Source organism: Loxodonta africana, chromosome 4 (assembly GCF_030014295.1).
Source record: "Loxodonta africana isolate mLoxAfr1 chromosome 4, mLoxAfr1.hap2, whole genome shotgun sequence".
NCBI lineage: Eukaryota > Metazoa > Chordata > Mammalia > Proboscidea > Elephantidae > Loxodonta > Loxodonta africana.
Genome location: NC_087345.1, coordinates 77,492,618 through 77,520,226, shown reverse-complemented (window position 1 = coordinate 77,520,226; position 27,609 = coordinate 77,492,618). Strand labels below are relative to the sequence as shown.

Sequence of the window (27,609 nt, the reverse complement as noted above, 5' to 3'; positions counted from 1 at the left end):
TAGTGGAAAAATTAATAAGTTGCAAGAATCCATAGAGAGCATTCAGAAATCCAAAAGATTAACAATAAAATTACAGAATTAGACAACACAATAGGAAGTCAGAGGAGCAGACTTGAGCAATTAGAATGCAGACTGGGAAATCTGGAGGACCAGGGAATTAACACCAATATAGCTGAAAAAAAATCAGATAAAAGAATTAAAAAAAAATGAAGAAACCCTAAGAATCATGTGGGACTCTGTCAAGAAGTATAACTTGTGTGTGATTGGAGTCCCAGAACAGGGAACGATAACAGAAAACACAGAGAGAATAGTTGAAGATCTGCTGGCAGAGAACTTCCCTGATATCATGAAAGACGAAAGGATATCTATCCAAGATGCTCATCGAACCCCATTTAAGATTGATCCAAAAAGAAAAACACCAAGACATGTTATCATCAAACTTGCCAAAACCAAAGATAAAGAGAAAATTTTAAAAGCAGCCAGGGATAAAAGAAAGGGCTCCTACAAGGGAGAATCAATAAGAATAAGTTCAGACTACTCAGCAGAAACCATGCAGGCAAGAAGGCAATGGGATGACATATACAGAGCACTGAAGGAGAAAAACTGCCAGCCAAGGATCATATATCCAGCAAACTCTCTCTGAAATATGAAGGTGAAATTAAGATATTTACAGATAAACACAAGCTTAGAGAATTTGCAAAAACCAAACCAAAGCTACAAGAAATACTAAAGGAAATTGTTTGGTCAGAAAACCAGGAATATCAGCAGCACGACACAAGGTCACAAAACAGAACAACCTGATATCAACTCAAATAGGGAAATCACAAAAACAAATTAAGATTAATTAAAAAAAAAAAAAAAAAAACGCTCAAAACAGGGAATCATTGAAGTCAATATGTAAAAGATCACAATAATCAAAAAGAGGGACTAAATACAGGTGGCATAGAACTGCCATATGGAGAGGGATACAAGGCGATATAGGACAATACAAGTTAGGTTTTTACTTAGAAAAATTGGGGTAGATATTAAGGTAACCACAAAGAGGTATAACAACTCCATAACTCAAAATAAAAACCAAGAAAAACATAACTACTCAGCAAACATAAAGTCAAATACTATGAAAATGATGAACACACAAATTACAAAGAAAAACGTCTCAGCACAAAAAAGTAAGTGGAAAAATGAAATTGTCAACAACACACATATAAAGGCATCAAAATGACAACACTAAACACATAAAAAAAAAAATACACTAAACACATACTTATCTATAATTACGCTGAATGTAAATGGACTAAACACACCAATAAAGAGACAGAGAGTCTCAGACTGGATAAAGAAACACGATCCGTCTATATGCTGCCTACAAGAGACACACCTTAGACTTAGAGACACAAACAAACTAAAACTCAAAGGATGGAGAAAAATATATCAAGCAAACAATAAGCAAAAAAGGGCAGGAGTAGCAATATTAATTTCTGACAAAATAGACTTTAAAGTTAAATCCACCACAAAGGATAAAGAAGGATACTACATAATGACAAAAGGGACAATTGACCAGGAAGATACAACCATATTAAATATTTATGCACCTAATGACAGGGCTGCAAGATACATAAAACAAATTTTAACAGAACTGAAAAGTGAGATAGACACCTCCACGATTATAGTAGGAGACTTCAACACACCACTTTTGGAGAAGGACAGGATGTCCAGTAAGAAGCTCAATAGAGACACGGAAGACCTAATTGATAAAATTCAACCAACTTGACCTCATTGACTTATACAGAACACTCCACCCAACTGCTGCAAAGTATGCTTTTTTTTTCTAGCGCACATGGAACATTCTCTACAATAGACCACATATTAGGTCATAAAACAAACCTTTGCAGAATCCAAAACATCGAAATATTACAAAGCATCTTCTCAGACCACAAGGCCATAAAAGTAGAAATCAATAACAGAAAAATCAGGGAAAAGAAATCAAATACTTGGAAACTGAACAATACCCTGCTGAAAAAAGACTGGGTTATAGAAGACATTAAGGAGGGAATAAAGAAATTCATAGAATGCAACGAGAATGAAAATACTTCCTATCAAAACCTCTGGGACACAGCAAAAGCAGTGCTCAGAGGCCAATTTATATCGATAAATGCACACATACAAAAAGAAGAAAGAGCCAAAATCAGAGAACTGTCCCTACAACTTGAACAAACAGAAAGTGAGCAACAAAAGAATCCATCAGGCACCAGAAGAAAACAAATAATAAAAATTAGAGCTGAACTAAATGAATTAAAAAAAAAACCCAAATGAATTAGAGAACAGAAAAACAATTGAAAGAATTAACAAAGCCAAAAGCTACTTCTTTGAAAAAATTAACAAAATTGATAAACCATTGGCCAGACTGACTAAAGAAATACAGGAAAGGAAACAAATAACCCAAATAAGAAACAAGATGGGCCACATCACAACAGACCCAACTGAAATTAAAAGAATCATATCAGATTATTACGAAAAATTGTACTCGAACAAATTTGCAAACCTAGAAGAAATAGATGAATTCCTAGAAAAACACTACCTAACCTAAACTAACACAATCAGAAGTAGAACAACTAAATAGACCCATAACAAAAAAAAGAGATTGAAACGGTAATCAAAAAAACTCCCAACAAAAAAAAGCCCTGGCCCGAATGGCTTCACTGCAGAGTTCTACCAAACTTTCAGAGAAGAGTTAACACCACTACTACTAAAGGTATTTCAAAGGATAGAATATGATGGAATACTACCTAACTCATTCTATGAAGCCACCATTTCCCTGATACCAAAACCAGGTAAAGACATCACAAAAAAAGAAAATGATAGACCTATATCCCTCATGAACATAGATGCAAAAATCCTCAACAAAATTCTAGCCAATAGAATTCAACAACATATCAAAAAAATAGTCCACCACGACCAAGTGGGATTTATACCAGGTATGCAAGGCTGGTTTAATATTAGAAAAACCATTAATGTAATCCACCATATAAATAAAATGAAAGACAAAAACCACATGGTCTTATCAATTGATGCAGAAAAGGCATTTGACAAAGTCTAACACCCATTTATGATAAAAACTCTCACCAAAATAGGAATTGAAGGAAAATTCCTCAACATAATAAAGGGTATCTATACAGAGCCGACAGCCAACATCACTCTAAATGGAGAGAGCCTGAAAGCATTTCCCTTAAGAACGGGAACCAGACAAGGATGCCCTTTATCCCTGCTCTTATTCAACATTGTGCTAGAGGTCCTAGCCAGACCAGTTAAGCTAGGAAAAGAAATAAAGGGCATCGGGACTGGCAAGGAGGAAGTAAAATTATCTCTATTTGCAGATGACATGATCTTATACACAGAAAACCCTAAGGAATCCTCCAGAAAACTACTGAAACTAATACAAGAGTTTGGCAGAGTCTCAGGTTATAAGATAAACATACAAAAATCACATGGATTCCTCTACATCAGCAAAAAGAACATCGAAGAGGAAATCAACAAATCAATACCATTCACAGTAGCCCCCAAGAAGATAAAATACTTAGGAATAAATCTTACCAAAGATGTAAAAGATCTGTACAAAGAAAACTACAAAGTACTACTGCAAGAAACTAAAAAGGACCTACATAAGTGGAAAAACATACCTTGCTCATGGATATGAAGACTTAACATAGTAAAAATGTCTATTCTACCAAGAGCCATCTATACATACAATGCACTTCCGATCCAAATTCCAATGTCATTTTTTAATGTGATGGAGAAACAAATCACCAACTTCATATGGAAGGGAAAGAAGCCTTGGATAAGTAAAACATTACTGAAAAAGAAGAAGAAAGTGGGAGGCCTCACTCTACCTGATTTCAGAACCTATTATACAGCCACAGTAGTCAAAACAGCCTGGTACTGGCACAACAACAGGCACATAGACCAATGGAACAGAATTGAGAACCCAGATATAAATCCATCCACATATGAGCAGCTGATATTTGACAAAGGCCCAGTGTCAGTTAATTGGGGAAAAGATAGTCTTTTTAACAAATGGTGCTGGCATAACTGGATATCCATCTGCAAAAGAATGAAACAGGACCCATACCTCACACCATGCACAAAAACTAACTCCAAGTGGATCAAAGACCTAAACGTAAAGACTGAAACGATAAAGATCATGGAAGAAAAAATAGGGACAACGTTAGGAGCCCTAATACAAGGCATAAACAGAATACAAACCATTACCAAAAATGACGAAGAGAAACCAGATAGCTGGGAGCTCCTAAAAATCAAACACCTATGCTTACCTAAAGACTTCACCAAAAGAGTAAAAAGACTACCCACAGACTGGGAAAGAATTTTCAGCTATGACATCTCCGACCAGCCCCTGATCTCTAAAATCTATATGATTCTGTCAAAACTCAACCACAAAAAGACAAACAACCCAATCAAGAAGTGGGCAAAGGATATGAACACGCGCTTCACTAAAGAAGATATTCAGGCAGCTAACAGATACCTGAGAAAATGGTCTCGATCATTAGCCATTAGAGAAATGCAAATTAAAGCTACGATGAGATTCCATCTCACTCCAACAAGGCTGCCATTAATCCAAAAAACACAAAATAATAAATGTTGGAGAGGCTGCGGAGAGATTGGAACTCTTATACACTGCTGGTGGGAATGTAAAATGGTACAACCACTTTGGAAATCTATCTGGCGTTATCTTAAACAGTTAGAAATAGAACTACCATACAACCCAGAAATCCCACTCCTCGGAATATACCCTAGAGATACAAGAGCCTTCACACAAACAGATATATGCACACCCATGTTTATTGCAGCTCTGTTTACAATAGCAAAAAGCTGGAAGCAACCAAGGTGTCCATCAATGGATGAATGGTTAATAAATTGTGGTATATTCACACAATGGAATACTACGTATGGATGAAGAACAGTGACGAATCTGTGAAACATTTCATAACGTGGAGGGACCTGGAAGGCATTATGCTGAGCGAAATTAGTCAGAGGCAAAAGGACAAATATTGTATAAGACCACTATTATAAGATCTTGAGAAATAGTATAAACTGAGAAGAACACATACTTTTGTGGTTATGAGGGGTGAGGGAGGAAGGGTGGGAGAGGGTTATTTACTGATTGGTTAGTAGATAAGAACTACTTTAGGTGAAGGGAAGGACAATACTCAATACATGGAAGGTCAGCTCAACTGGACTGGACCAAAAGCAAAGAAGTTTCCGGGATAAACTGAATGCTTCAAAGGTCAGCGGAGCAAGGGCAGGGGTTTGGGGACCATGGTTTAAGGGGACTTCTAAGTCAACTGGCAAAATAATTGTATTATGAAAACATTCTGCATCCCACTTTGAAATGTGGCGTCTGGGGTCTTAAATGCTAACAAGCGGCCATCTAAGATGCATCAATTGGTCTCAACCCACCTGGAGCAAAGGAGAATGAAGAACACCAAGGTCACAGGACAACTAGGAGCCCAAGAGACAGAAAGGGCCACATGAACCAGAGACCTACATCATCCTGAGACCAGAAGAACTAGTTGGTGCCCGGCCACAACCGATGACTGCCCTGACAGGGAGCACAACAGAGAACCCCTGAGGGAGCAGGAGATCAGTGGGATGCAGACCCCAAATTCTCACAAAAAAGACCATACTTAATGGTCTGACTGAGACTAGAGGAATCCCGGCAGTCATGGTCCCCAAACCTTCTGTTGGCCCAGTTTAGGAACCATTCCCGAAGACAACTCATCAGACATGGAAGGGACTGGACAGTGGGTAGGAGAGAGATGCTGATGAAGAGTGAGCTATTTGTATCAGGTGGACACTTGAGACTGTGTTGACATCTCCTGTCTGGAGGGGGGATGGGAGGGTAGAGAGAGTTGGAAGCTGGCAAAATTGTCACGAAAGGAGAGACTGGGAGGGCTGACTCATTAGGGGGAGAGCAAGTGGGAGTATGGAGTAAGGTGTATATAAACTTATATGTGACAGTCTGACTTGATTTGTAAACGTTCACTTAAAGCTCAATAAAAATTAAAAAAAAAAAGAGAGAGAAATTTATTTTCTCACGGTAAAGTACGCTAAAAGTCTAAATTTAAGGCATCAGCTCCAGGGGATGGCTTTCTCTCTCTGTTGGCCCTGGAAGAATGTCCTTGTCCTGAATCTTCCCATGGTTGAGGAGCTTTTCAGGCGCAGGGACCCCGGGTCCAAAGGATGCGCTCTGCTCCCAGTGCTGCTTTCTTGGTGGTATGAGGTCCCCAACTCTCTGCTTGCTTCCCTTTCCTTTTATCTCTTGAGAGATAATAGGTGGTGCAGGCCACGCCCCAGGGAAACTCCATTTACATTGGATCAGGGAGGTCACCTGAGTAAGGGTGGTGTTGGAATCCTACCCTAATCCTCGTAATATAAAATTACAATCACAAAATGGAGGACAACCATGCAATATGGGGAATCATGGCCTAACCAAGTTGATACACACATTTTTGGGGGGACATAATTCAGTCCATGACAGCCAGATATCCAAATTTATCACTTACAAGCTCTAACTTCCACCAAACATTTGAACATAATTCAGACAAGTTTTTTGCCACTGCATAAAAGCATCACTCTTCCTACATTGTCCGATCACATGTTCATCATCTTCTTTTAAAGCCTCATCAGAAGCATATTTAATGTCAAAATTTCTAGCAACAGTCTGTTCCTTTCACCGTATGTGTTCTCTAAGAGGACAGAGACTTCCTCTATAGCTCTCCTCACTTCCCTCTGAGCCCTCATCAGAATTGCCTTTGATGCCTATAACTCTGCAAACAGTCTCTTCAAGGCAGTCTAAGCTTTTACTATTAAAAAAAAATTAGGCACCTTCAAACTCTATCAGCCTGTACCATTACCCAATTCCAAAAATGCGTCCAAATTTTAGGTATCTGTTAGAGCAGCGCCCCACTCTTCCGGTACCAAATTCTGGCTTAGTTATCTGTTGTTTTTAGGTGCTCTCCAGTCAGTTCTGACTCATAGCAACCCTGTGTACTACAGAAGGAAACACTGCCCTGTCCTGCACCATCCTCACAATCGTTGTTATACTTGAGCCTATTGTTGCAGCCACTCTGTCAACCTATCTTGTTGAGGGTCTCCCTCTTTTTTGCCGACCTTCTAATTTACCAAGCATGATGTCCTTTTCCAGGGATTAATCCCTCCTGATAACATGTTCAAAGTATATGAGACTTAGTCTCACCATCCTTGCTTCTAAGGAGCATGCTGGTTGTACTTCTTCCAAGACAGATTTGTTCATGCTTTTGGCAGTCCATGGTATAGTCAATACTCTTCACCAAATTCACCAACCCCATAATTCAAAAGCATTAATTCTTCTTTGGTCTTCCTTACTCATTGTCCAACTTTTCACATGCATATGAGGTTATTGAAAACACCACAGCTTGGGTTAGGCACACCTTAGTCTTCAAGGTGTGACATCTTTGTTTTTAACACTTTTAAGAGATCTTTTGCAACAGATTTGCTCAATACAATGAGTCCTTTGATTTCTTAACTGCTTCTTCTGTGAGCATTGATTATGGATCCAAGTAAAATGAAACCCTTGACAACTTCAATATTTTCTCCATTTATCATGATATTATTTATTGGTGCACTTGTGAGGATTTTTGTTTTCTTTATTGAAGGCTGTGGTCTTTGATCTTCATCAGTAAGTGCTTCAAGTCCTCTTCATTTTCAGCAAGCAAGGTTGTGTCATCTGCATATGGCAGATTTTTAATGAGTTGTCCTCCAATCCTGATGCCCCGTTCTTCTTCATGTAGTCCAGCTTCTTGGATTATCTGCTCAGCATACAGATTGAATAAGTATGGTGAAAGGATACAACCCTGACACACACTTCTCTTGACTTTAAACCACACAGTATCCTCTTGATCTATGTACAGGTTCCTCATGAACACGATTAAGTGTTCTGGAATTCCCATTCTTGGAAGTGATATCCATAATTTGTTATGATCCACATAGTCGAATGCCTTTGCATAGTCAGTAAAACACACGTAAACATCCTTCTGGTATTCTCTGCTTTCACCCAGGATCCTTCTGACATCAGCAATGATATTCCTAGTTCCACATCCTCTTCTGAATCCGGCTTGAATTTCTGGCACTTCTCTGTCTGTGTACTGCTGCAGCTGTTTTTGAATGATCTTCAGCAAAATTTTACTTGTTTGTGATATTAATGATATTGTCTGATAATTACCCTATTCTGTTGGGCCACCTTTCTTGGGAATAGGCATAAATATGAATCTCTTCCAGTCAGTTGGCCAGGTAGCTGTCTTCTGAATTTTGTGGCATAGACGAGTGAGCACTTCCAGCTCTGCATCCATTTGTTGAAACATCTCAATTGGTATTCCGTCAATTCCTGGAGCCTTGTTTTCCGCCAGAGCCTTCAGTGCAGCCTGGACCTCCTTCTTCAGTACCTTTGGTTTCTGATCATGTGCTACCTCCTGAAATGGTTGAATATTGACCAGTTCTTTTTGGTACAGTAACTCTGTTTATTCCTTCCATCTGTGTTTGACGCTTCCTGCTTCATTTAATATTTTCCCTGTAGGATCATTTGATATTACAACTCAGGCTTGAATTTTTTCTTCAGTTGTTTTAGCTTGAGAAATGCCAAATGTGTTCTTCCCTTTTGGTTTTTTAACTTCAGGACTTTGCATGTGTCATTATAATACTTTGTCTTCCTGAGTTGCTCTTTGATATCTTCTATTCAGCTCTTTCATTTCATCTTTTCTTCCATTTAGTTATCTAGTACTGCTGTAACAAAAATACCACAAATGGGTGGCTTTAACAAACAGAAATTTATTTTCTCACGGTTTAGGGGGCTAGAAGTTCAACTTCAGGGTGCCGGCTCTACAGGAAGGGTTTCTTTCTCTGTGGGCTCTGGAGGAAGGTGCTTGCTGTTTGAGTTTCTGTGTCTGGGCGATCTTCATACGGTTTGGCATCTCTCTTCCCCCATCTCTGCTCTGGCTGCTTGTTTAATCTCTTTTATATGTCAAAAGAGATTGACTCAAGGTACAGTTTACATTAATCCTTCCTTGTTAACATAACAAAGACAACTCATTCCCAAATGTGATTATAACCACAGGCATAGAGGTTAGGACTTAAAACACATATTTCTGGGGACACTGTTCAACCCATAACAGTTATCTTGCTTGTTAAATTTTTTATGCATTGCATGCAAACTTTTTGCAGAAAGACAATATGTTTACATCTTTTTATCCTATAAATTAAGCACCTAGGTACCTGTTACTCATTGCCATCTAGTCGATTCTTACACATAGTGACCTTATACAAAGTGGGCCCAAATCAAGAGCTGTTGAACTTGGAACAAAGGAGTGAGAGTTGCATTAGCAGTGTGGGAATTGTGCCTTGACTCTGCTTTCCTTGTTTGGGTACGCTACTGACAATCTGGCTGCGTGATGTCTTGCTGTTTTGGTAACTTTCCTTGATGTGGTGCGTTTTCCTCTCTCATGTCTCCCTCCACCCTAAGCATTATCATAGGTTGACATCAAGTTGCATATACTGATTAACTAGTAAGAAATTAACTAGTAGAACACTCAAAATATGAACAGATTTTCTGTATCTTCCATAGGTTAAATTATAATCTAGAAACTTTACAGAAAGTTTTGCAGATAGTATGACATAGTTGAAAGCAAGAGGCCATTTACTGTACTAGGCCATTTACTTTAGAAGCAAAAGCCATTTACTAGTGGTGTGAAAATTGGCAACACCCTAACCCTCATTGAGACTGTCTCCTCATCTCCAACAGGTGGGTGGCAAAACCTCTCAGGGTTGTTGCAAATACTGAGTGAAGCTCACATGAAACTACTTGATTGATATCAGGTACTTAAAACAAGTCAGCTCCCTTCTCCTAATAGCTATGCACCAAATAATTAAAATATTCTTACTTAGCCCAAAGTCAACACTAGCGGAAGCAAAACCTAACATAATAGTTCTGTGACCTCAATTTTTGAAAATTCTTATGTCACTGGAGTATATATATATTTATTAATAATTTTAGTAATTTTTTACAATGAACATCTCCATAATAAATGTAATATTAGAATTTAATCTTTCCAGGAGTTAGTTAAAGGTTACTCTGATTATAATAACAAGATTAAATTACTACAATCAGTGCTTTCTTGGAATCTATAAGGAGAAGGACTGCACTTTCTTTTTTCTTAAACCACGTATCTAGAACTATAAAATACATTACATTTGTTTCCAGGGCAAATAGCTGAGAAACTTGCCTGGATGTGTATTGTAATATTTTTTTTTCAAATAGGAGATCTTTATAGCTACATATTAACCACTTGAGTAGTCTTAGCTTATTTTTTGGTTAAGATATAAATTTAGAAGTGTTTCAGAAGAGTTCTGGGGAAAAAGGTAAGCTAGAGATTGATTGAAATGTGGTTTCAAACAGCATCATTTTGGTATCCTGAATTTTGACATGCCACAAGATTTTTTTTTTTTTTTTAACTGTTCCTAGTGATTGGATTTGCTTTCTTGAATTTGGGCTCATAGCTCAGACAAAGACATGAGCTCTTCTGCTGCTAGCCTAGGCCTTTGGGAAGAAAATAGATTTCATTCTGTGGGTTTGTTTGTAGCAAAATGTCAACTCAGTTGCCTACTGAAGACAAACCTCAAGCATTCTGGGACATCAGATTTTAAATAGATGGAGACATCTGCTAGGAAAATAAAATGGGTACTGGACTCAACAAAGCCTAATAATTCAATGTTAAATTTAGATTTAGATTAAAAAAAAAAAAAATACCCGTTGCTGTCGAGTCTATTCCAACTCATAGCGACCCTATAGGACAGAGTAAAACTGCCCCCATAGAGTTTCCAAGAAGCACCTGGTAGATTCAAACTGTCCACCTTTGGGTTAGCAGCTGTAGCACTTAACTCCACTAGGGTCTCCAGGTTTAGATAATCTCCGGGAAATATGGTTCATGCTGTTCTGTTCTGTGTTATTATAATATATCTGCCTCATCAATTTATTTAAAACACATACTGAGTGCTTACATGTTCGAAGTACTATTCTACATTGAGGTGGCAGAGAGAGTAAACATAAAGAAAACCTTGTCCATGTCCATTAGGAACTTAAATGTGTGTGTGTGTGTGTGTGTGTGTGTGTGTGTGTGTGTGTGTGTGCGGTGCATGGGGGAAGATTTAAATAACACATCAATTACTGTATACAAGATAGAATACAAGGACCACAAGAGAGACAAACAAATCAGAGGAGAGAGAGGTCACATTTTGATGGGAAGATGTCAGTTGGAAGTTACCTTTGCATATGGGGCTTTAAAGTAGAATTGGTGTAAATGGGTGAATGAAAGCCGCATTAGCAGAGGGAAGATCAGTGTTTAAGCACAAAGGCCAGGAAGGAAAGGGCCAAAGTAATTTAACTTCATTTCAGGCTGTGTGAATTGGGAAGAAAGTAGAGTAAACCTAAATGCTAGAATTTAGCCACATTTAAAGGAGCCCTGGTGGTTCAGCAGTAAAATGCTTGGCTGTAACCAAAAGGTAGAAACCCTGGTGGTGCTAACCAAAAGGCTGGCAGCTTGAATCCACCAGGTGCTTCTTGGAAACAGTATGGGGCAGGTCTACTCTGTCCTATAGGGTTGCTATGAGTCAGAATCAGCTCAATGGCAACAGGTCTGATTTTGGTTTGGTTAACCAAAAGGTTGGTGGTTCAGAGCCACCCAGCTGTTCTGTGGGAGAAAGACCTGGTGATCTGCTTCCACAAAGATTATAGCCTAGAAAACCCAATGGAGGCAGTTCTATTCTGTCACATGGGGTAGCTATGAGTCAAAAAATTGACTTGATGACACAGCAACAAAAGCACATTTAACAAAGTGATTTTAGATTTGTAACATCTAGAAAAGTCATGGGAAAGGGAGGAAGTCATAAAATATCCATCCCTAATTTTCTTTAGATTCTTTAAACCCTTCTGAGTTTCTCAGTCTCAGCACTATTGATATCTTGGGTGGGATAATTCTTTGTTGCGGGGCATGTCCTGTGCATTGTAGGATATTTAGCAACATCTCGGGCTTCTACCCAGGGCTGGGACTAGGGTGAGCAAGGGAGAAGCACCCAGCGTGCAATATTAAAGAGGCATTGATTCTCAGGATCATGTAAGTGTTGGCTTTCTTTGTGCAGTGTTGCTGCCAAGATTACAGATAGATACATCAGACCACAATGGGCTACCAAGTATGTACTGATTATTAGTGGATCAAAAAGCCGCGTCATATTGCATGGGATCCATTTTCATGGTGAAGGTTAAATAGGAGTGATAGTGTTATTTAATTACTAGCAATAGGGTTTAATCCCTAAAATTCCAGTGATGTGTTAATAAACCTTTACTACAAAAGTTGATACATGGTAATAACAAATAAAACAGCTAAGTTTAATAGCTCACTTCTCCCGGGTAGTGTGCTCTGCGTTTTATTTGCATATTTACTGCTCAGTAACCCTTGGTGGTTAATATTATTATCCCCATTCTATGCATATGGAATCTGAAACTCAGCCAGATTCATTAACTTACCCACAGTTAATGAATTAAAAAAAAAAAGAAAACTCACTGCCGCCGAGTCAATTCTGGCTCATAGTGATGCTATAGAACAGAATAGAACAGCCCACAGGGTTTCCAAGGAGCGCCTGGTGGATTCCAACTGCCGACCTTTTCATTAGCAGCCATAACACTTAACCACTACGCCACCAGGTTTCCCAGTTAACGAATTAGGACCACTCAATTCCAGATCTGCCAACTCCGGAGTGGGTTCCTTCAGGGCTGCCCGTATATGGCCTTGTAGACTGTGCAGGGCACAACCTCAGGAGGCATCATGTACATGGTGTTCATTGTGAGGGCCCTGAGGCTGGTAGGTACACAATAAATGCCAAATGAATTTCAGTGCTTTTTAGTGTTATTCATCTGACGTTGTGTTCTGAATAGTGTACAGTGGGTGATGGGGGAGTGGGTAGTGGTTTCTTTGTTTCTACAGGGACATACCTAGATGTAAATTACACTGGGGAAAGATTGGTATTAAACCCAAAGCTGTTCCTTGCCTGTTGTGGTTTCCCCATTCTAGTGTAGATGATGTACTTAAGAGAATGGAGCTACCCCTTTAGAACTACTTCTTCAGCTAGTGTTAGTGAAAAGTGTATAATGCACCAGAGTTCTTTTTCTAAGGCCTGAGGCTAGAATATTCTCTCACTATTATTTATGATTGTCATGGAGCCATTAGCTTTTGCCATTAGAAACTATTCTTATACCAAAGGTGTTACAGCTGGATGTATGTGCTCCAAATTCTCATTACATGCCGTTGACCTCTCCCTATAAATTTCAGCTTGGAGTTATCAGCTTTCTACTTGTTTGTTCTAATTGGAAAGTTCTCTGCAATATCCAGGTACAAAATGTACTATCAAAGCTTGAATTTCTGCCCCTTATTAACATTGCCTGGGTGACTTATTTTCTCAATTCTCTTTCCATTGGAAAGCTGGCTGAAACAAATTCCTCAGTTTTATATACAAAGTGAGCTTATGATAGAACATGTTACAAATCATGCAATGCAGTAAACAAGAGCACAGTCTGATTAGACTTAATATTAGAGAATATTAGAGAAAATTAAAATGTCTTTTACTTTACTAATTAATTACTCTCACTCCATTTCTTCACTTAATAATCTGGAAGTAAATTCATGAATTTTACAGCAGTTTGATACTCATTTTACTGTTTGAAAATCCACATGGCAGGTATACGGTAGCAAATAACATGAAGAGTTTGCAAGGAGTTTCCTAAATTTCCTAAAAGCAAGCTACACTTCAGGAGGAGCCCTGGTGGTGCAATGGTTAAGCGCTTGGCTGCTAACTGAAAGGTTTGTGGTTCGAACTCTCCAGCCACTCTGCTGGAGAAAAGAGCTGGTGATCTGCATCCGTAAAGCTTTCAGTTTAGGAAACCCTATGAGGCAGTTCTACTCAGTCCTATAGGGTTGCTATGAGTCGAAATCCACTCAAGGGCACACGACGACAACCTACATTTCAGTGCATTCTATTCTGACAAGACTCCTTTTGTGTAGCTTGGAGGTAGCAGAGGAAATGTTTCTGACGTGATTTATTAGGTCGTCAGAAAACAATATTACCCTGAGAGAATCTTTTGTATTTCTCATTAAGGTTATATGTTTATGCCAGTGGATTTCCTAGCAGTTTGTAAAATCCTTCTCCCTTCAGAGGAAGGGAAGCTATAAACTGTACTTAGAAACTCTTAAACCCTTGAAGCATCCCTGTTCTAAGGTCTTTATATGTATTAACAATGTCTACTAGAAATAAGTATTACTCCAAAAGATTCATCTTAAATGCATATTTAGAAGTGTTTGTGTTTTCAGTATATTTTAAAATATTTAAAGTAATTTCACCAATCTCAATTAAATAGTAGTTTCATTAAAACCATAGTGTAGGTTATGCCAAATGTGAGTTTTATTCCCTTTGTTTTTATTTATTCTTAATTAAAAATTGATTAAGTTTTCAAATAAATTAATTAGTCCATTTTGGATGTTCATGCGTTGAGCTCATGAGAAAAAAAATGATCAAAAATGTGTGGGTTCCAAATTAAGACCAATGTTGAATTATGATAGTTCCAAAAAACTAAACATGAATACTTTTTTCTAAGATAAAATAGTTTTTCCCAGCATGAGTGTTAAGAAATAATCAAAGAGATCATTTAATTTAGAAACTTATTATGATTGAAAATCAAGGTCCAAATATCATCCTCTTTTTCCTAATTTATGAAACAAATTTTTTTTCAGGCTTTTTCTGATTAAGTGATCCTACAGAATGTCCAGACCATATAGTTCACTTAAATTTTAGTGACAAAAATATGGGTACAAAGTAAGTATTCATTAATGGTTCATACTGCTTGTAGAATTATAGGAGTGTTGGACAAATTCATCGGGAGAGACAGTATGTAGTACATGCTTTTCAATATATCTTGTCAATTTCATTACATGAACTTAAGGTCAGAAACCCCAGTTTTATACCAGTTTCATGTCGTGCCAGACATACTGCGATGATCCAGATGTTAATATTTGAGCACATAGACTTGGTAACTGTAGAGACTATGAGAAAATAATTCCTGATTGTGTATAATTCAGAAAAATTTGTTCATATATGCAATATGAGCTTGTACAAGTCAAGTGCCTCTTCATTTATTTCTTCGTATGGAAAATGGAGACCATACTAACGGCTAAGAATAATTAACTTCCACCCCTTCGGTATTAAAGAAAAAGCTATCACCAAGTTACACCATTCAGTTATAAATCTAGCTTCTTGCTCTGGTTTAGAAGAAAGATTATCTTTGCTTCAATCTCAAATTGCCCTTGTGAAAGAAGCACTCCCTGCTCTGCCCTTTTTTTTCTGTACATTGGAAGGCAAAGAAATGTGCCACAAATATTTCCATAAAAATATTGCATAAATTTAGGATGCAACAAAATATTAATCTATAGTATCTTGCATACATTCCAGGGTTCAAAAGACACTAATATAATGCACTGGGGACAAGGTTTTCCCACACATACACAAAAAAATCTTTTGAATATAATAATGACCCATCGGTGTTGAGTCAATTCCGACTCATAATGACCCATAGGACAGAGCAGAACTGCCCCATAATGTTTTCAAGGCTGTAGTCTTTAGCAGAACTGATTGCCACATCTTTCTCCCACAGAGCTGCTGGTGGGTTTGAACCACAAACCTTTCTGTTAGCAGCCAAGCACTTAAGGCTCCTGAATATAATAATAAAAAAAAATTTTTTTTTTTTTTTAAATAGGAACAGGGAAAGTATGAATCTAGGAAAATTGGAAGTCATGAAAAGTGAAACAGAATGCATAAACATTGATATCTGAGGCGTTAGTGAGCTGATATTGGCCATTTTGAATCAGACAATGGTATGGTCTGGTATAAAGAGAATGACAAATTGAAGAGAAATGACATTGCATTTATTGTCATAAAGAACATCTTAAGATTTATCCTGAAGTACAATGCTGTCAGTGATAGAATAATATCCACACACCTACAAGGAAGACCAGTTAATATGACTATTATTCAAATTTACACACCAACCACTAATGCCAAAGATGAGGAAATTGAGCTTTTACCAACTCCTGCAGTCTGAAATTGATCAAACATGCAAGCAAGATGCATTGATAATTACTGGTGATTAGAATTCTGAAAGTTGGAAACAAACAAAAAAAGGATCTGTAGTTGGAAAATATGGCCTTGGTGATAGAAATGACGTTGGAGATTGCGTGATAAAATTTTACAAGAACAATGACTTGTTAGGTGCTGTCAAGTCAGTTATGACTCACAGTGACTCTATGTACAACATAATGAAACACTGCCTGGTCCTGCACCACCCTCACAATCCTTATGCTTGAGTCCATTATTGTAGCCACAGTGTCAATCCATGTCATTGAAGGTCTTCCTCTTTTTGGCTGGCCCTGTACTTTACCAAGCATGATGTCCTTCCCCAGGGACTGATCTCTCCTGATAACATATCCAAAGTGCATGAGACGTAGTCTTGCCATCCTTGCTTCTAAGGAGCCTTCTTGTTGTACTTCTTCCAAGACCGATTTGTTCATTCTTTTGGCAGTACATAGTATAGTCAGTATTCTTTGCCAGTACCACAATTCAAAGGCGTCAATTCTTCTGCGGTCTTCCTTGTTCATCATCCAGCTTTTGCATGCATATGAGGTGATTGAAAACACCATGGCTTGGGTCAGGGGCACCGTACTTGTCAAGGTGTTATCTTTGCTTTTCAACACTTTAAAGAGGTCTTTGCAACAGATTTGCCCAATGCAATACATCATTTGATTTTTTGACTGCTGCTTCCATGGATGTTGATTGTGGATCCAAGTAAATTGAAATCCTTGACAACTTCAGTCCTTTCTGCCTTTATCACCATGTTGCTTATTGGTCCACTTGCGAGAATTTTTGTTTTCTTTATGTTGAGGTGTAATCCATACATATAGTCTTCGATATTCATCAGTAAGTACCTCAAGTCCCCTTTACTTTCAGAAAGCAAGGTTGTGTCATCTGCATATTGTAGGTTGTTAATGAGTGTTCCTCCAATTCTGATGCATCATTCTTCATATAGTCCAGCTTCTTGGGTTATTTGTTCAGTGTACAGATTGAATAAGTATGGTAAAAGGATACAACCTTGACACACACCTTTCCTGACTTTAAACCATGCCGTATCCCCTCATTTCGGTTCAAATGACTGCATCTTGATCTATGTACAGGTCCCTCACGAGCACAATTAAGTGTTCTGGAATTCCCATTCTTTGCAGTGATATCCATAATTTGTTATGATCCACACAGTCGAATGCCTTTACATAGTCAATGAAACACAGGTAAACACCTTCCTGGGATTCTCTGCTTTCAGCCACTATCCATCTGACATCAGCGATGATATTCGTGGTTCCACACCCTCTTCTGAATCCAGCTTTGAAAGAGACTGGCAGTTGCTCACATGCAAGTTCAAGTTGAAGCTGAAGAAAATTAAAACAAAGTCCACAAGAGCCAAAGTTTGACCTTGAGTATATCCCACCTGAATTTAAAGACCATATCAAGAATAGATTTGAAGCATTGAACACCAGTGACCAAAGACCAGATGAATTGTGCAGTAACATCAAGGACATCATACATGAAGAAAGCAAAAGGTCGTTAAAACGATGGGAAAGAAAGAAAAGATCAAAATGGATGTCAAAAGAGACTCTGAAACTTGATCTTGAACGTAAAGTAGCTAAAGCAAATGAAAGAAATGATGAGATAAAAGAGCTGAACAGAAGATTTAAAAGGCTGGCTTGAGAAGACAAAGTTAAGTATTGTAATGAAATGTGCAAAGACCTGAAGTTAGAAAATAAAAAAGGAAGAATACTCTTGGCATTGCTCAAGCTGAAAGAACTGAAGAAAATATGCAAGCCTTGAATTGCAATATTGAAAGATTCTACGGGCAAAATATTCAGTGACAAAGGAAGCATCAAAGGGAGAAGGAAGAAATACACAGAGTCACTGTATCAAAAATAATTGGTGAACGTTCAACCCTTTCAAGAGGTATTATATGATTAAGAATCAGTGATATTGAAGGAAGAAGTCCAAGCTGTACTGAAGGCATTGGCAAAAACAAGGCTCCAGGAATTGACGGAATACCTATTCAGATGTTTCAACAAACCGATGCAGTGCTGGAGTTACTCACCTGTCTATATCAAGAAATTTGGAAGACAGCTACCTGACCAATTGACTGGAAGAGATCTCTATTTGTGCCCATTCCAGAGTAAAATGATCCAACAGAATGCAGAAATTATTGAATAATATTATTAATCTCACATACAAGTAAAATTTTGCTGGAGATAATTTAAAAACGGTTGTAACAGTACATCAATAGGAAACTGCCAAAAATTCAAGTAGGAGTCAGAAGAGGACGTGGAACCAGGGATATCATTGCTGATGTCAGATGGATTTTGGCTTAAAGCAAAAAATACTAGAACGATGTTTACCAGTGTTTCATTGACTATGCAAAGGCATTCGACTATGTGGATCATAACAAATTATGGATAACATTGCAAAGAATGGGAATTCCAGAACACTTTATTGTTCTTATACAGAATCTGTACATAGACCAAGAGGCAGTTGCATTGCATTGGGCAAACCTGTTGTAAAAGACTTCTTTAATGTGTTAAAAAGCAAAGATGTCACCTTGAGGACTAAGGTATGTGTGACCCAAGTCATGGTGTTTTCAGTAACCTCATATGCCTGTGAAAGCTGGACAATGAATAAGGAAGACCTAAGAAGAATTGATGCCTTTGAATTGTGGTGTTGGTGAGGAATATTGAATATACCATGGACTGCCAAAAGAACAAACAAATCTGTCTTGGAAGAAGCACAGCCAGAATGCTCCTTAGAAGGAAGGATGGCAAGACTAAGTCTCAAATACTATGGACATGTTATCAGGAGGGATCAGTTCCTGGAGAAGGAAATCATGCTTGGTAAAGTGGAGGGTCAGCGAAAAAGAGGAAGACCCTCAAGGAGATGAATTGACACTGTGGCTGCAGCAACAGGCTCAAGCTTGACAGTGATAGTGAAAATAGTACAGGACCAGGTAGTGTTTCATTCTGCTGTGCATAGGGTTGCTACGAGCCGGAACTGACTCGATGGTGTATAATAAGAACAACAATGCCAAGACTTGATTCTGGAGTTGGAATCTAATTTTTAACAACATTCTTTTAATTGTTACCACCCCATTTTATTTTTTTAATTTCCTATTTTGTAAACTATTTTTTCATTTTTGCCATCAGTTTTCATTTAATACAGAAAATGTTGTTTTACTGTAATTTTTTCCCTTATAATGATCTTAGATATGTTACTGTTTATTAGTAACACATCAAACACAAAAACAACCTAATAACTACCACATAAAACTCTTTGTGACGTTTCAGGAGTTGAAACGGTGCTGTATAACCAAAGGAGCACACATGGAAAAGGCGCTGTTGCCTACAGAGAATGTCAGCCATTTTCACTGGATTATTCTCATCATGGTTTTATAATTTACATCTCTTCTTGGAGCAGTACCAACAGATGTTGACCTATTTCTCAGTGGTGTGCTAAATTTCAATGGTTGTAAGGAAACTCAGCAATGTTTCTAGAAACGAAGGCATTGGACATATACAATTATTAAGCAGAACAAAAGGGAATTTCTCATTTCACTTATATACTCAATATTTGACTTTTTGAGAGCATTTCACAATGACAAGGTACTAATACGTCCTATTTAAATTTTGGTGAATATCCATATTTTGTCATTTGAAATGAACTCTTAGGCTAACTTGTTCTCTTTGTACACTGAAAGAATATTTTAGAATTTTATTTTTCCAAACATTGTGGTTATGATTTTTCTTTGCTACAAGAAATCAAATGAATGAAATTGTGAAAAATATGTCGTGCTTTTCTTAAGATAATCTTCAATGCTCTCTACCCAAATACCAGGAGGATCCATGTGACCTTTTGCTACTAAGGCCATTTTTCACGTCAAGTGTTTGTAGTTGTATAGGATTTTTTTTTCTCTTTTTTTTGCCATTTGATTGATAGATATAATGAAAGTTATTGGCAGCCCCTATCAAAAACAAGTGCTGCCATGTATTAACAAATAAAAATACCCACACTTCATCATGGCAACCTGATAAAGAGTTTGATATTCTGAATGAAAAATAATAAAAAAAATAAAGAGTATGCAGGTTCTTAAGCAAAGTTTTCTCCAGACCAAAAACCCGTGGCTGTTGAGTCAATCCCGACTCACAGTGACCCTATAGGACAGAGTAAAACTTCCCCAGAGAGCTTCCAAGGAGCGCCTGGTGAATTCAAACTGCCAACCCTTTGGTTAGCAGCCTTTACACTTAACCACTAAGCCACCAGGGTTTCCAAAGTTCTCTCAGGAACCTTTAAACTAATGTGCAGGTTTTTCAGAGAGGACCACCATTTGTTAAAAGACTGTCTTTTTCCCATTTAATGGACTTTGGTCCTTTGTCAAAGATTAGCTGGTCAAGTCGATGGATTTACATCTGGGTTCTCAATTCTGTTCCATCGTCTGACATCGTACTAGTATCTGTCTGTTTCGACTATCTTAGCTGTATAGTGGAAACCCCTGGTGGCATAGTGGTTAAGAGCTACAGCTGCTAATGAAAAGGTTGGCAGTTAGAATCCACCAGGCACTCGTTGGAAACTCTATGGTGCAGCTCTACTCTGTGCTGCAGGGTTTCTGTGGGTCAGAATCGACTCGATGACAACGGGTTTGGTTTTTGTTTTGTTTAGCTTTATAGTAGGTTCTGAGATCAGGTAGTATGAGACCTTCTATTTTGTACTTTTTCTTCAGTAATGCTTTGCTTATCCAGGGCCTCTTTCTTTTCCCTATAAAGTTGGTGATAAGTTTTTCCATCTCGTTAAAGAATGCTGTTGGTATTTTCACTGGGATTGCCTTATGTCTGTAGATGGCTTTGGGTAGGATTGACATTTTCACAATGTTGAGTCTTCCTGCCCGTGAACGTGGTGTATTTTTCCTTTTATGTAGGTCTCTTTCGGTTTTTGCACTAGTGTTCTGTAGTCTTCTTTGTATATGTCTTTTACATTTCTGGTTAGATTTATTTCTAAGTATTTTATCTTTTTAGGGGTTATTATAAATGGTATTATTTTCTTGATTTCCTTTTTTGAAGTTTCCTTTGCTGATGTGTAGGAATCCAACTGAATTTTGTATATTGGTCTTGTATGCTGCTACTCTGCTGAATCTTTCTATGGGGTCCAGTTTTCTTGTAGAATCTTTGGGGTTCTCTGTATATAGGATCATATTGTCTTCAAACAGGGATAGTTTTACTTCTTCCTTTCCAATTTGGGTGCCCTTTATTTTTTTTTTATTTGCCTTATTGCTCTAGCCAGGACTTCCAGGACAATGTTGAATAGGAGTGGTGATAAAGGGAATCTTTGTCTTGTTTCCCTTCTCAGGCGAAATGCTTTCAGCCTCTCCACTGAGAATGATGTTGGCTGTTGGTTTTGTATAGATGCCTTTTATTAATGCTGAAGAATTTTCCTTCTATTTCTATTTTATTGAGAGTTTTTAACAGGAATGGGTGTTATACTTTATCAAATGACTTTTATGTGTTGAATGAGATGATCATATGATTATTTTGTTTTATTTATGTGGTGGATTATGTTAACTGATTTTCTGATGTTGAACCATCCTTCCATATGTAGTATGAATTGCACTTGGTCATGATGAATTATTATTTTTTTTTATATGATGCATTCTGTCAGCTAGAATTTTGTTGAGAATTTTTGCATCAATATTTATGAGGCCCATATTTCTGTCAGTTTGTTATACTGTGGTGGCTTGCATGTGGCTGTGATGCTGGAAGTAAACTTTTGCTGAATATCATATAAAAGCACTTGCAGTAGTACTTGAACAGGGAACTGCCAGAAGTTAAAGCCAGATTCAGAAGAGGACATGCAATGATGAATATCATTGCTGATGTCAGATGGCTAGTAGTAATTGAGAAAATAGGCATGAAGGTTGCCAGAAATTTCATTTTAATGCTGTAAATTATTGATGGGTTATCAATGCCAGCATATGCTCAAAATATATTTGTATCATAATTTTTAAAAGCCTTTGGATAATTTAGACTAATATAATTCACTTAAAAGCAATATAAACTATTAAAAATGGTATTACCTACCATATTAAGCTACCATGTGTCTGTCATTTTGTCATACTGTTGGGGCTTGCGTGTTGCTGTGATGCTGGAAGCTATGCCACCGGTATTCAGATACTAGCAGGGTCACCCACGGTGGACAGGTTTCAGCTGAGCTTCTAGACTAAGGCAGACTAGGAAAAAGGACCCAGCAATCTACTTCTGAAAACAGTTAGCCGGTGAAAACCTTATGAATAAGAGCGAAATATTGTCGGTATAGTGTCAGAAGATGAGTCCTCAAGGTTGTAAGGTACTCAGAAGACGACTGGGGAGGAGTTGCCTCCTCAGAGTGGACCTTACTGATGTGGATTGAGTCAAGCTTTTGGGACTTTCATTTGCTGATGTGGCAAGGCTCAAAATGAGAAGAACTGCTGCAAATATCCATTAATAATTGGAACCTGGAATGTATGAAGTAAGAATTTAGTAAAATTTGAAATCATCAAAAATGAAATGGAATGCAAAAACATTGATATCCTAGGCATTAGTGAGCTGAAATGGACTGGCCTTTGTCATTTTGAATTGGACAGTCAATATGATCTGCCATGCCAGGAATGAAAATTTGAAGAGGAATGGTGTTGCATTCATCCTCAAAAAGAACATTTCAAGATCTATCCTCAAGTTCAGTGCTGTCAAATGATAGAATAATATCCACATGCCTACAAAGAAGACCAGTTAATACGACTATTCAAATTTATGCACCAACCGCAAAGGCCAACGATGAAGAAATTGAAGATTTTTATCAGCTTCTGCTGTTGAAAACTGATAGAACATACAGTCAGGATACATTCATAATTACTGGTGATTGGAATGCCAAAGTTGGAAACAAAGAAGGAAGACTGGTAGTTGGAAAATATGGCCTTGGTGATAGAAATGATGCAGGAGATGGCATGATAGAATTTTGCAAGACCAGTGACTTCTTCATTGCAAATACCTTCTTTCACCAATAAACAGTGACTATATACATGAAATTTTTTTTTTATATATACATGGACATTGCCAGAGGGAATACACAGGAATCAAATCAATCACATCTTTGGAAAGAGACAATGGAAAAGCTCAATACCAGTCAGAACAAGGCCAGGGGCTGACTGTGGAACACACCATCAATTGCCTCTATGCAAGTTCAGGTTGAAACTGATGAAAATTAGAACAAGTCCATGAGAGGCAAAGTACAGCCTTGAGTATATCCCAGCTGAATTAAGAGACCATCTCAAGAATAGATTTGACATGTTGAACACTAATGACCGAAGACCAGATGAGTTGTGGAATAACATCAAGGACATGATACACGAAGAATGCAAGAGGTCGTTAAAAAGACAGGAAATAAAGAAAAGACCAAAATGGATGTCAGAAGAGACTCTGAAACTTGATCTTGAACTTCAAGCAGCTAAAGCAAAAGGAAGAGATGTTGAAGTAAAAGAACTGAACTGAAGATTTCAAAGGGTGGCTTGAGAAGACAAAGTAAAGAATTATAATGACATGTGCAAACAGCTGGAGATAGGAAACCAAAAGGGAAGAACACACTTGGCATTTCTCAAGCTGAAAGAACTGAAGAAAAAATTCAAGCCATGAATTGCAGTAGTGAAGAATTCTATGGCAAAAATATTAAATGATGCAGGAAGCATCAAAAGAGGATGGAAGGAGTACACAGAGTCATTATGCCAAAAAGTATTGGTCGATGTTCAGCCATTTCAAGAGGTAGCATATGATCAGGAACTGATGGTGCTGAAGGAAAAGGTCCAAGCTGCACTGAAGGTATTGACAAAAAACAAGACTTCGGGAATTGGTGAATATCAGTTGAGATGTTTCAACCAACGGATGCAGCACTGGAAGTGCTCGCTCCTCTGTGTTAAGAAATTTGGAAGACAGCTACTTGGCCAACCTCCTGGAAAAGGTCCGTATTTATGCCTATTCCCATGAATATCCAACCAAATGCAGAAATTATCAAACAATATCATTAATATCACATGTAAGCAAAATTTTGCTGAAGATCATTCAAAAGTGGCTGCAGCAGTATATCAGCAAGGAACTGCCAGAAATTCAGGCAGGATTTAGAAGAGGACGTGGAACCAGGAATATCATTGCTGATGTCAGATGGATCCTGGCTGAAAGCAGAGAATACCAAAAGGATGTTTACCTGTGTTTTATTGACTATGCAAAGGCATTCGACTGTGTGGATCATAACAAATTATGGATAACATTGGGAAGAATCGGAATTCCAGAACACTTAATTGTGCTCAAGAGGAACCTGTACGTAGATCAAGAGGCAGTTGCTGTGACAGAACAAGGGGATACTGGGTGGTTAAAGTCAGGGAAGGTGTACATTAGGGTTGTATTCTTTCACTACGCCTATTCAATCTGTATGTTATCAAATAATCCAAGAAGCTGGAGTATATGAAGAAGAATAGGGCATCAGGATTGGAGGAAGACTCATTAACAACCTTCATTTTGCAGATGACACAAACTTGCTTGCTGAAAGTAAAGAGGACTTGCACTTACTGATGAAGATCAAAGAATACAGGCTTCAGTATGGATTATACCTCAACATAATGAGATCAAAAATCCTCACAACTGGACCAATAAGCAACATGATGATAAATGGTGAAAATATTGAAGTTGTCAAGGATTTCGTTTTATTTGAATCCATAATCAACACTCATGGAATCAGCAGTCAAGAAATCAAAAGACGCATTGCATTTAGCAAATCTGCTGCAAAGCACCTCTTTAAAGTGTCGAAAAGCTGTTTCCTTGAAGACTAAAGTGTCTCTGACCCAAGCCATGGTGTTTTTAACCACATGATATGCATGCGAAAGCTGGACAGTGAATGAGAAGAAGAAAGAATTGACGCCTTTGAATTGTGGTGTTGGCAAAGAATATCGAATATATCATGAGCTGCCAAAAGAGCGAACAAATCTGTCTTGGAAGGAGTACAACTAGAATGCTCCTTAGAAGCAAGGATGGTGAGACTGCATCTTACATTCTTTGGATGTGTTGTCAGGAAGAAACAGTTCCTGGAGAAGGACATCATGGTTTGTAAAGTTGAGGGTCAGCAGAAAAGAGGAAGACCCTCAAGGAGATGGATTGACACAGTGGCTGCAATAATGGACTTATGCATAACGATTGTGAGCATGGCGCAGGATGGGGCAGCATTTCATTCTGTGGTACACAGGGTCACCATGAGGCAGAACTGACTCCATGGCACCCAACAACAACAACAACACCATATTAAGATGTTGCTGCATGCATGGAGTGCTGCATACTCCAATTCTGGAGAATAATTGTATACATTTTCAGATGAGAAAAGAGGGTTAGCGAGTGCTATCCGTTTGATCACAGAACTACTGAATACCAGATCTAGCATTAAATCCATTCCATTCGAATTGAAATTCTGTGCTATGTTATATTACAATGTACCATGTTCCAAAGAATCTCTAAAATACCTATCAGCTTTCAGCATGAGTTTTAAAGTGACAGGCATGTATTTATATACATTTAGTTATTTATTACATGGTCATTCATTTGTCAAACATTTATTGACCATCTGAGCATGGCACTAGGAACTGCATATGTATTACATCCTTATGCCCTTGTGGAATTTATAGTGGAAGAGACAGGCACTTGAAATATAACTTATTGTATAATAACAATTTTGATAAATGCTATGGAGAAAAATACAGTGCCTTTTGTTAAGTAGATTACAGAGCAGTGTTCCTGTGTACTTGCTTCCCTGTGGGCAAAATGTAGTTAGATTTACAATATAGCTTACTGTAGCAGAAGAAGATGCTTAAAATAGCTTTAGATAAGTGGTATCACCCCAGTGTGATCAAGTGGAGCAGTTTGAAAACATGGGTCTTCCAGCAGCTTTTTCACAGCACAGAGAGAATTTTGGGGAATTGTTTGGCATTTTTGAAAGCAAACTGTGGTATTAAACCTGACAGATTTTGAAAGTTTACCAAATATCACATCTGTATTTCAGCATTGGAAGGCAACTTTGGAACCATCTCAATAGTGACCTATACCAAGCAGTTCAGAAAACAAACAAACAAACTAAAATGAATGTCCATGGAGATGGTTATTACGCAGCGCTTTACAGGACGTTATTAATCCCGCTGCAACTTTGAGTGTGTGGGAGATTTCGAACTAGAAATACGGGTAGAATATTTGATAAGTTTGCTTATTTGGCTTCAGATATTGGTAGCATTTGGCATAAGATCTAAATAGTGGTAAGGACAATTTATTTCATTTACTGCTTGATAGGGAGCCCTAGTGGCCCAGTGGTTAAGCACTCGGCTGCTAACCAAAAGGTTGGTGATTCAAACCTACCAGCAGCTCCAAGGGAGAAAAGGCCTGACGATCTGCTCCTGTAAAAATTTCGGCCTAGGAAACCCTAATGAGGCAGTTCTACTCTGTGCTATAGTATTACTATGAGTTGGAATTGACTCAGTGATACACAACAACAACAACTTTATAAAGCTAGGTGACAAAATAATAATATTATTTAGAAACTACCAAAAAATATAATAGTACAAAGGAAATCCAAGCAATGTGAAATTTTGCCAGGTGGAATAACAGCCTAGGTCATGGCTTTATTGTAGCTCAAAGGAAGACATCTTCCCAAGGGTTATAAAATCGTAAACTTACTTTAGACCTGTATTACAATGATATTATATGTAACTGGTATTAAGGAATTTGTAGAAAATGTAGAAAAAAATCAAGGTGAATGATCTGTTTATTTGATTTTGATTCTCTTGCCAACAAATATGGGATACCAACAAATATGTAACTTCTATTTTGTCTCTCCCATTTTAAAATCTTGTCATAGACAGATGGAAAACTGGTAATTTCTTGACAGTTGGAGATATTTTGGTAATTATCTGTAAATCTGAAAGGCTTAAGACTTATTTCTTGGCTGTCAACTAGCAGTGGAAATTCTTTCCATGAAGTAAGTGTAAATGTATGTGAAAGATAGAAATTAAGCAAGAAATCCAATATCATAATTGAAACACATTATCATCTATCAACTTTAGATACTGTGAGCCTTCCCCTATTATCACCTCTCCTGGAAGTTCATTTTCCTGCCAGTACTTTTCATTATCTTCTCCCTTATGTTTTTCTTGTCTATGACTCACAGAGGAGAAACTCTTAAGGTGATTCTTAAAGAATAGATAGGATTTTGTCTAACAGAAAAGTGAGAATTTTGCCAATCCATCTCACCGAGGTTCTCCCTCATCCTCAGTGGCCCTCT

General features: G+C 37.8%; 1 protein-coding gene across 27 annotated transcripts in view; it reads left to right on the top strand.

The window, feature by feature from the left end:
• SLC16A7 (solute carrier family 16 member 7) overlaps positions 1-27,609 on the top strand; it is a 220,207-nt gene that overhangs the window by 35,683 nt on the left and 156,915 nt on the right. The gene's annotated exons all lie outside the window — the stretch shown is intronic.